The sequence below is a fragment of the Haemaphysalis longicornis genome, unplaced genomic scaffold, assembly GCF_048455015.1.
Source record: "Haemaphysalis longicornis isolate Haplotype H1 unplaced genomic scaffold, Haemaphysalis longicornis Haplotype H1 scaffold_1, whole genome shotgun sequence".
In the NCBI taxonomy this organism is placed as follows: Eukaryota; Metazoa; Arthropoda; class Arachnida; order Ixodida; family Ixodidae; genus Haemaphysalis; species Haemaphysalis longicornis.
In genome coordinates this window covers 284,001,756-284,012,633 of record NW_027526203.1, presented here as the reverse complement: position 1 = coordinate 284,012,633, position 10,878 = coordinate 284,001,756, and positions in this window count along the sequence as shown.

Genomic DNA, 10,878 nt, shown 5'->3' with positions numbered 1-10,878 from the left:
CCAAGCCCACCACCGTCGGAGGACCGTGGAACACCCCCTTCCTCCGTGGACTGATAACTCCGCGGCTCGGACTTGAGCTGCCTAATAAAGTTTCATCTCTCTCTCTCTCTCTCCGGCGGCCTTACGGTCGACGGTTGCTCTCCGCTTGCGCTTGAACCCCCCTCAGCGTCGCATCACACCAGGGTTCTCGCGAGGGGAGGTGGGCGTAATATTATTTTTTTTTAAACTTAGGGACTTAGAGCTACGTGAAGACCACCTATACAGTAAGGTTATGCGCCCAGGTGGACACAGAATGAGGTCGTAGTTATTGAAGCCAGTCGCTTAATTAACAAAAATGTAATAATTAACTTTCTAGTGGTTGCAGTAAGCGGGCATGTTTTGTTTACATTGAAAAGTTAGACGCAATCGTGTTTCTACACCGTTTCAATTGGAAGACTTCTAGCGCATCCGTACTTCCAAGATATCGAACTGCGAGGGTTAACTGACTTCGCAAGATTGCGCAGGCAATACAGTGGGGACCGCGGCGCAAAGCTCCCTCTTTTGTGACGTGCCTGCTGCGCGCGGTGTTTAGTTTGACACCGGGCCGAGGTCTCGACCGGCTTTATAGGTAGCGACCTGCCCATCGCAGCCGGCAATGCCAGCGTGCCAAAAAATTGCCGTGTAGGGACGAGGTGCTCCGTCAGGTGGAACTGTTTAATCCCCAAACCAACTCGCCAGCTTCGCTTCGCGCTCAGTGGGCCCTGCGACTTCTGGCATAAGAGCAGCGGTCGTACCAATAAATGCTGATTGTACCGTTTGCTACCTTTAATACCGGTCAGCAACGAGAATTCACGGTTAAGTCTAGAACCATTTTTTAGCAAGGCAAACGTCAACGTACACAGGTAAACGACACTACTACCATATGTGTCTCCTCGACTAGCATTCTTTATTTTCGAGTATTTCCGTTCATTCAAACACGCGGAAACTTTCTCGACTTTCACTTTACGTCGAGGTGCTTTCGTTTGACGTCAAGCTTGTCGATGCACGTGCAGAAGTTCAGAGGGAAGGCTACAACGAGTACAAACACCCCAACGGGGCCATTCTGAGAGAGAAATTATGTTTTTTCAGCGAAGGGAGCTCTAATCGACGGCAACCTTTTCAGTGGGGGCGACGTTTTTACCATGACTGGAGAACCACGCTTTTAGGACCTCCATCGTGCTGTATTACAAGTTTAACAAATGGCAAAGTTGGGTGTGGCAGCCATCCCAGGCCAATTCTTGCGGTAAGAACCCTTCTCTTCGGCATATCTCTCTGAGCCACTGCCCCCGCGCTGAAGCGATTGGAACCTGGTGGAAACAAAGTGCTTTCACCGAGCACCGGCTGGGCGTGCTGAGCTGTGCGAAACTGCCAATGCCAAGCGAAACGAACGATAGTACAAGGCGGATATGAACAAAATACGGCATTGCCGTACATGGTGGATACACCCTTTGAACAGTCCCGCGCCGTTGCTATTGGGTCATAGTGCTCAACACACAGCTCTTTTCGTTTCCCACAACACCCAGCAACGCAAAATAGATCAGATAATTTACCCTTCGCGAGCAAACCGTGTTGCGGCGAAAATTATACTGTGGTCTTGCCACAGTGACTTACTGCAGCGGCCAGCGAGTGACCCAAAATGGCGGTGTCAACGGGTACGTGTCTCCATCCATCGCCTCCTGTATTTTGCTCCACCTTTTCGGCGGACGCACGTGAATTGAGGCGCTCTAGCAGAGAAAAGAGCGGAGTGACAACAGGGCTTTGAAAGATACTGATAAGCAGAGAGCAGAGATACAGGGAGAAAGAGCGTCGTAAAGGAAGAAACTTGGACCGAGCGGGGGGAGGAAGTGGCTGATCGGTCATCGCCGTGGAGTTGCGTCGTATGTGTTTTCGCGTTCGTCGGCGGCTCAACGGGAGCTTCAAATTCACGGTCCACCTGCCACCTGAACTTCGGCTTCTCGCGGTTGGCGCGTTGGCGTACTGCTGCCGCGTGGGGCCATCGAAGGTTAACTTCCGCTCACGAGTACATGCCTGCTTGCTTGCGTCTGTTCAGTAAGTGGCCTGGCCCGCCTGCTGCCTGCGGACCTTTGCACATCAGTGTCAAACGGGGGTTAAGAACAAACAAGGTCAGGACGAGGCGGCGAAGCGGTCTAAAATATGGGAAAAGCGCCATTTTATCCGCGCCAGGGTCCGTCGTATGAAGTGGACCGCGCACACGCGAGCGTCATATCATCGGGGGTTTTAATGCATTGTTTCTAGAGGGAGTTTTCCGGGACCGCGGTGATCCGTCGTAAGTCCGGGGGACGTATCAGCGGGGTTCCACTGTACATCGGTGTTCACATTTTCAGGTAAATCGATGTCTTAGTAATCACCTCCTTCAAGAATTCTGTTTAAGCGATGAGTATTAGTGGAGTTATTGCAAATCAAAACATGGCATTTTCGCCCGCGCCGCAATTCCCCCTCGCTTCGTCCACTTCTTCGCACCGCGCCAGCATGACTGCCCATGATGCCTCGCTTCTCGGTGACGTCTGCAAGAATATCCGGTGGCGCGCGTCGTCTGCTGCGATATTCGGAGCCGCAGGATCGCTTTGGGACGGGGCCGTCTGACTTTCGGCGATCCGTCTGGCCCGTTTTTTTTTTTTATCATTCTATGAATCCTGCACTCCTCTCACGACCGTAAAAGCTGATGGAAGGAACGGGGCCGAACTTGCGCTTCCACACCACGCAGAAAGATCACGCAAACAGTCAACGGCCCTGTCACCGCGCGTTCGCGGCAACGACGTGTCTTGGTACATATTTGAGTCTAAAATATGTGAGCGAATAACGAAAAAATCGCCTCAACATTTGGTAGAGTGGGCAATTACATGCGTTTAATCGGCCGCTCATTCGTGGCAATCTCAAGCTTGGTCTTGTTCTGTTGACGCCATGCACGCGCGTACACAGGGAGTTGTAGTATTCCATTCCGTTATTATATCGGTTGTAATTTATAACCGTAACAAAAAATCAGCCGAAAGGATGCACGGTACGGCACAGGGACGTTTTTTAGTGTGCGCCATGCATTCAATTTACCCCCTCCCCCTTACTTTCCTGGAAACTTCTACGCGACCCTGTGTTTATCAACGACTGGACAAGTACACCGTAACAGATATTACGAGCGGTCTCGGAAGAGTAGTGTGAATTTGGGGGCCGTGCCCGCTACCTCTTCGTTCGACTATGCAGATGATAGCACAAACCAATTATTCCACTCTCGCTTTTCCCCCTGATACCCGCCACGGTGGCTCAGTGGCTAAGGCGTTGTGCTGCTGAGCACGAGGACGCGGGTTCGATTCCCGGCCGCGGCGGCTGCTTTTCTGATGGAGGCGAAAACCGAGAACGTCCGTGTGTACGAGATTTCAGCGCATGTTAAAGATCCCCGGGTGGTCCGAATTGATCCGGAGCCCTCCGCGCCTTTTCGCCTGTGTGTCGTCGGCGCGTTAAACGCTACAATCCATTAAATCAATTTTTCCCCTGATGACCTGGAGCCCCTTTTATCTGTATAAAAGCTGTTTGTCCAATTCTTCCGTGCACAGTGCTGCCGATGGACTTATGTTAACTGTTTTTTTGCCGGCCGCGGCCCTATATCCCCCTCCCCCCCCTCCCCCCCAAATACCTACCTTGTGTCTTGTTTAAGTGGATGGGAGGAAACTATGCTTACTCTATAAAGACATTCCATTTTGCAAGACACACACATCAGTATTTCATCTCCTGAAAGTGCAATTTCCTTTTTATATATGCAAAGCACGAGTTTAACACAACACCAATGGCTTTAACGATGCATTGACGTTCCACAGTTCAACCAAAAAGTTTTGTTTTGGATTCGCGAATACGATTCGCAAATCATACCCTTTAGAGAAGGCAGAAAAGAAAAAAAGGCACGACATGCCGGGATCCGAACCCGGGTCTTCGAAACAGCAAGCGCGACGCGTTAGTCCACTGCGCCACAGGACAACGGCCGAAGCGCGGAAATTGCCTGTACTTCAAGCTGACCTCCAGAAACAGCAGTTTTGGTTGCGACTACGATTTCGCCTTGCGGGAATAGTGCTCGCCGCGCTGTGGTTTTACGCTTTCCGTTAGAAACGTCGGTCGATATTGATTCCTTATTACTTATAAAGCTTCCGTAACTCTTCTTCTGCTCTTAACTGAGCTTATATTTTTTACAAGCTTTGCTGGTCGCACACGAATATGCAGTTTGCAACTCTGGGAAACGAATTGTTGCCAAAGCGGATGGCGGAAGCGTCGTAAGCCGAAATACGGTTTACATTATAGCGCTAGTGTGAGTTGTATGAACCTCATGGACGTTACTATGTTTATTACACTCTAGGAACTAACAGAACACAACCGCATTCATTACAGCACGAATGTTGCCGGGGCGCATGCCGTTTTCGCTTCTCGATCGCTTCCCGATGACCGTTCGGCCGATTGGTATTGTCCGCGCCTTTGGTCAGCGAGCCAGTCACCCCACGCGTACTTTCGATCGGCCGACGTGTTCGTGTCGCCGTCGGCGCCATACGACAATTGGCTCTCTGCGAACTTAGAGGTCGGCGTCATGTCGTCGGCGTGTCGGCCTAGCCACCGCGCCTTAAGGTTAAGCGTGGTAATAGAGTAAAAAAGGTAAATATGGACCTACACTATAACGTTGAGCGTGCTGCAGGAAGCGCTAATTAACCAACGGCGCCGCCGCAAGCCGTCAACGCTGAGCAGACGACGCTTCTTTTCACAGGAAGTGCGAAAAAAAGCCGTCCAATTGCAATATTTCTGCTGCGTTACGCGCATGGGGGAATCGATGGTGTACACGCGGGAAGATGGTAGAGCCCAAAAACACGTTTGAAAGGGTGGGAACGCGGCAACGAACTTTGCAACAAAATTGTGGGCTTTCCGCTGCACGTAAAAAAGTTATAATTTGCACAGATGACGCTTACCACCCAAGCTATCGGTTGCGCTAGTTCATTTAGTGTGCTCAAAATGCCTTTCAGGGCCCCTTTAAGAAGATCAGTGTAAGCTTGGTCTTTGTAAGCTGGCTTTCCCACATTGTGGGTTGCGCAGTGAAGCATGGACATCTGCGGCATGGTTACAGTCCCACTTTATTCTCTTCTCCACCGCCGCCGACTCTTTCCCGAGTCGTGTATACCGCTCGCCACACGCAGCGTCTATACCCCCCCCCCCTCCCCTACAACAATGTACCACACAATCTTAATTTGAACGACGGCCGGTAGCGATAATGCAAACTCAGCTTGCGCCACAGCTTCTTCACCCGGCTGCCAACAACGGAGTATGAGGAATACCTTTATTATCAGATGGGGCATGAATGCCATCTTGGGGAAGGAGAGGGACACGAAGGAAGGGAGGTAATAATCGAAAATAAAACCTGTTCAAGGTTCGATCACTAGAAATGGCGGATAGCATTTTAAAGCCTATGGTTCCGTGAAGATATAGTTCGCAGATTTTGTGAAGAGATAGGTGCTACGTTTATGGCAGGAGTCGGTCCAGGTTATCACACCAACTTGTAGAGACCACTGGTCAGTAAGTATTCAATAACTTTCTCTAGCGCTGAGGGGTCCTCTCGAACGCGTTGCAAATGCGCTTCTTCATTTGCTTTAGTGCCTGCCCTAAGCAGCGCTAGTATTAAACCAAGAGTGTAAAACATGGTTGTATTAGTTCTTTTTGGTAAGATGGCATGTCATCACCCCGCTTCACAGGGGAAACCAATAGCAATCATCATCATCATCATCATGGAGAACTTAGGTCCAATTGGGGCTCGCGACCGGCCCTCAAGTGTGCACAGTGCCATATCAAATGATACAGGTTGGGGATGCACTTCTCGTCACAATACGGCCCGCGTTGGATATGCGAGCTGGCTCCGTGGGTTCATTTATGTACTACATGAGGGGTTAGGGCCGTGTTAGCATATATCTTATTAGCTTATTAGCCTAGTACACCCACCGGGGTAGTATCTTGCAGCCTCTTGCGGCTCTCTGCCTCGAATTTCTGCAGGTAAAGTTGCCAGCCTAGTCGTGGTAGGTGTTGCGACGGGGGACTGGAAACCACTAGAGGTGCGCCAAGTCTCTCCCGAGCGGCGGTGTGAGCCGTGTGGTTGCCATGTGCCCCAGGCGTGTGTCCAGGGGACCAGACGATGCGGATGGCAATGCCTTCCATATGAAGGTCTCGGATGGCATATAGTACATTCGTGGCCGTATAATTAGGTGAAAATTTTCTGTTCAATTCTTTAAGGGCGACGTGAGCATCCGTAATGATGCGAAATTTCCAGGCTGAGAGAGAGTCACAATGGTCGCAGATGGAATAGACAGCGCCCAGGACACCCATGAGTTCGGCTTCCTCAGCTAGGCCATATGTATTGGAGATCTACCGGGAACCATTTAGCGCGGGGGCGTCCGAAGATGTCCATGCGATCGCAGCCTCATTGCCGCGCACGGCGGCGTCCATGAAGATGTAGGCTCCATTCTCCATCTTGCCGTTCTGGATGGTGCGAACGTATAACTCGCGTGCTGTCGCCTGCCGACGAGGTATAGGGCGACGCTGAGGGATGCCAATCGCAGGACGCTCCCAGGGCGGAAGGGACAATGGGTAACGAGTGGGGTCAAATTTACTGTCCATATAGTTCCATGAGCCTATAGCCTTGCCTTGGGGGGACCGCTCAAGAAGTTCCTGAAGACGTAGTTTGGTCTCTTCGGTGACAGTATCAAGGGAGGGAAGGGTACAATTTGGTGAAGAATTTCGACGGGGGTGAATTGAGGAAGACCACTTATTGTACGGAGGTGGTGCAGATTTAATATATGGAGATCCTTTACGTGAGCTGGGCGAAGATCATATACCGAAAAGCCGTAAGTGAGGCGCCCGTGTGCTATTGCAATGCCAAGCGTTGTACAAGCCTGCTGACAGGCACGACCAAACTTATTGGATAGGCGGAGGATGGCATTCATGGTGTTTCGCCAAGTTGATTTTAGATTAAGGATCCATTTACAGGCTAGTCCATATGTTTCCTCAAAAGTACAAGAAATGCAACAAGTGTGGAAAACTATCCAACTTATTCCAGGCAACCTGATGCTGCCCCATTTTACAGCCCTATTGTAACTGCTAATGGGTAGGCCGAGGAGACGAATGTGCCGTTATGAGAATCCAGCTGCTTATCCCCGATCTGGATGGAAATCACCTGATCTGAATTTGTGCCATTTTTGCCGTCAACGCTGAGTAGCTCCGTTTTAGTGGGTGATAGCCGTCATTGGAACTGGGAAAGGGAGCGTTCAAGGCTGAATACGGCAGCGTGGAGTTCCGTTTGCATGGGACCTTTAGAGGGAGAGTCTTTAACTTCTGTCCAGGCCACTACGTCATCCGCATAAAAGGCAACCCGAGCAGCAGTGTCTTATTCCAGTTTTCGTGCCACCCGATTCATGGCTAGGTTAAACAAACTTGGAGCTAAGATGGAGCATTGTGGAACACCGCGATCTAAATAGAAAGTGGTCGACTTCGTTTCCCTGCATGGCTCCATTTAGTGGCGGTCAACTTTCTTCCGTTGTTGGCACGCACCAGCCAACAACGGAAGAAGTTGACTGCCACTAAACGGAGCCATGCAGGAAAATGCATATAGTTTAATGTTGAAACTAGAACAAAAAAAAAACATGTTCTCGGTTTTCCTCAGCAGGAGCCACACTTGTAAGCTTTTGTTTTCCATTGCGTACCTGCAAAGTCAGCGTTGTGCCTCCGTACATGGATTTGTCCGTGCGTTCCTAAAATATACATCATCGGTTTCGCCGCCCCGCTGTCGGAGATGAGAGAGGGAGAAAGCTGCGCCTTGGCCTGCCCCTGCGACAGTGGCACCCGGGAGCGGCGAGGATGCGGCGGCAGCGGATGACATCTTTCCCCCGGCGGGAGAGAAGAGGACGCATAATGTGCGCCTCGTTTGTCTCGATCAGCATCCATTGATTTAAGCGCGGATCACGGCACGCTAATCGGGCGCTGCAGCCAGGCTGTCTCCATAGCAACGGTGCCGCGACGCACGCCAGCAGCAGCGCGGATTTGTGCGCGGCGACCACGGATGGCAGCTGCCGTTACAGTTCTTCCGCGTTCTCTTTGATTCCTGTCCTATACGTACCGCTATCCATCTGCACCGTGCGAGGAGAGGCACCTCGGCCACAGAAGCTGGGGCACTGCGACAGATTCAAACGAACACATTCCCTAGCAAAACAGGCTAGTCCATATGTTTCCTCAAAAGTACGACAAGAAATGCAACAAGTGTGGGAAACTATCCAACTTATTCCAGGCAACCTGTGGCTGCCCCATTATACAGCCCTCAGCACTCAACACCACAAATATTTTTGAGCTATGGGAGGCGGCTCTGGCCAGCTCTGACTTTTGTCTTTTCAGTCTTCGCGTTTTAGTCTTTTTTAGCGCTAAAATCATGTGCCCGCTCGTCTCGCATGTGTTCCTCTTTTTTAACGCTATAATAATGACGTCAAGTATTATCCACACCTTATCCCTCTGGTCCTGAACTTGCCTTTGAAAACTTCGACCTTGGAAACTACGGGACGAGTAGAGGGAAGTAACACAGCGCGCTGGCTAGCAACTGAAGTACATTTATCAGACAACACATGTGAATACTTTTTTGCGTCCAGGGACCCTGTTCTGACTGCGTGAATTCTTCTTGAATCTCCGGGTTGTTTTATGTGAGCGATCGGAGAAACTTCAGTGTAAGGGAAAGTGTGTGTGATTGCGTGGGCGTCATCCCCCCCCCCCCCCCACACACACACACACACACGTTTTTCCATCTTATCTGAGTATCAGACTGAGTAGAATCGGTAGGCAGAATGCACCTTCTTTTTCAATTAAGCATACTACCTCTCTTTGTGAAATCGGAACCATTTCGCAGATCATGATCCTCCCGTGGAAGCCCTCGTATTTCAGAGTGGGGGCTGGCCAGAGTTCTGAACTACCCTCCAAGAAATAATTTTTCAGCGAAAAATACGCGAGTTATAAGGCGCTGTTATTGTCTTCTAAACGGATAAGCGCAGTGCAAGTAGTGTGAAGACACGTATATTAGAAGGCAAGTTACATCCGACTTCAGAACAGATTATCCCCTCGTACAAGCCTGTTATATACGGCATTGAGATGTTGGTTACGCTCGTGTTACGGTCAACATCTGCCATCACTGTAAACCCTGCAAAGCGTCTCTTACGCATATCCCCGTATAAAAATAAGTATGTGTGTTATCTTCGCAGCACTAGCTCATATATACCTCGAGGCGACTTTTAAGATAAAAAATTATATAAAGCTGTAATTTTTTGTACGCACTGCAGCCTCCACTTGGAGCTATGGCAGGAGTGAGCATTGGACAGAACTGAAATAGCAATAAAAAAGAGCGACAAAGAAACACAACAAAAAACACAATCAGGACAAACCACAAGGGGCAGAAACAATTTTTTCCATAAGGGAAAAAATTGTTTCTGAGCGGTTGAAAGGAAAAAACTAAATTTGGATGTGTTGGTTCAACAACGGTGTTGCTTGATGTTAATATAGTGATTGTTTCTAATAATAGACGGTGAGGTAAATGCGATGTATCATCAGACATGCGGTACTTTGAATGAATAAAACAGTGAAGCAATTCCATTCAGTCATTGAGCCGACACGTGCCTAATGTCGTAGGGAGCAAGGGAAGGCAAAAAGTAACGGTCATAAAGATTAAAAATAAATCTGAAAGCTTTTTTCTTTTTTGGATGGCCTCGATGATTTCGCCCTACTTGTGAGGGTTCCATGCGGGACATGCGTCGTCAAGCACAGGACGAATCAGCGTTTTATATATTAGTAATTTAGGGCTTTCTAAGAATTTGGTTAACGTTCGCCTTACATAAACTTTTTTTTTAAGATTTCATGCAGATAAATATAATGTGCACAGACCAAGGTAGATTGTTAGAAAGAATAACACAAATATTTTTGTATTCTGTTATCTTTTTCACCGCGGATCCGTTAAAAGAATACGTGAAGCTGGAAGGGGGCTTGCTATTGGTGAAAGACGTAAGCACAGTTTTGTTAAAATTAATGCTCATCTGCCAGGTTGCGCGCCATTCACAGAATTTGGCAAAGGAATCATTTAGACGGTGATGAGCTTCAGGAGAGTCAAATTAATCGTACAAAACACAATCACCCGCATAGTGACGAGTTTTAGAACTTATGTTACATGGCAAATCCTTACTATACAGTAAAAACAGCAGCGGTCCAAGTACAGAACCCTGTGGAACGCCTGAACACACACTAGCAACATGGGAATCACCAAAATGATAAGAAACGTTGCGAGCCATCTGAAAGGAGATTAGAAATCCAAGTGACTAGTTCCGGGTTGTTCAATATGGTATTTAGTTTTCATAGTAATTTAGAGTGGAGTACAGTGTCGAACGATTTCGAAAATTCAATGAATAAGGCGTCAACTTGTTGCCCAGTACCCATATTGCCAGAAATACCATGTACAAATTCGGTAACTGAATAGCGGTGGTCTAACCCTGCCTGAATCCATGTTGTAAATTGGATAATAGACTGGTAAGTTCGAGGAATGCAATGATATGTTTGTAAATAATATGTTCTAATAGCTTGCAGGAATTAGAGGTAATAGATATGGGGCCTGTAATTGCTGAAGACTTGCTTGTCACCAGATTTGTGTAAAGGTACTATTTTGCCATTTTTCCCAAGATCTGGGAACAGTACCAGATTTTCAGGATTTATTAAAAATTGTCGTAAGGTATCGAGAGGCCCACAGAGAGTAGCGAACGAGGAACATGTCAGGGATACCGTCGGGGCCATTAAATTATTTAGTGTCCAAAT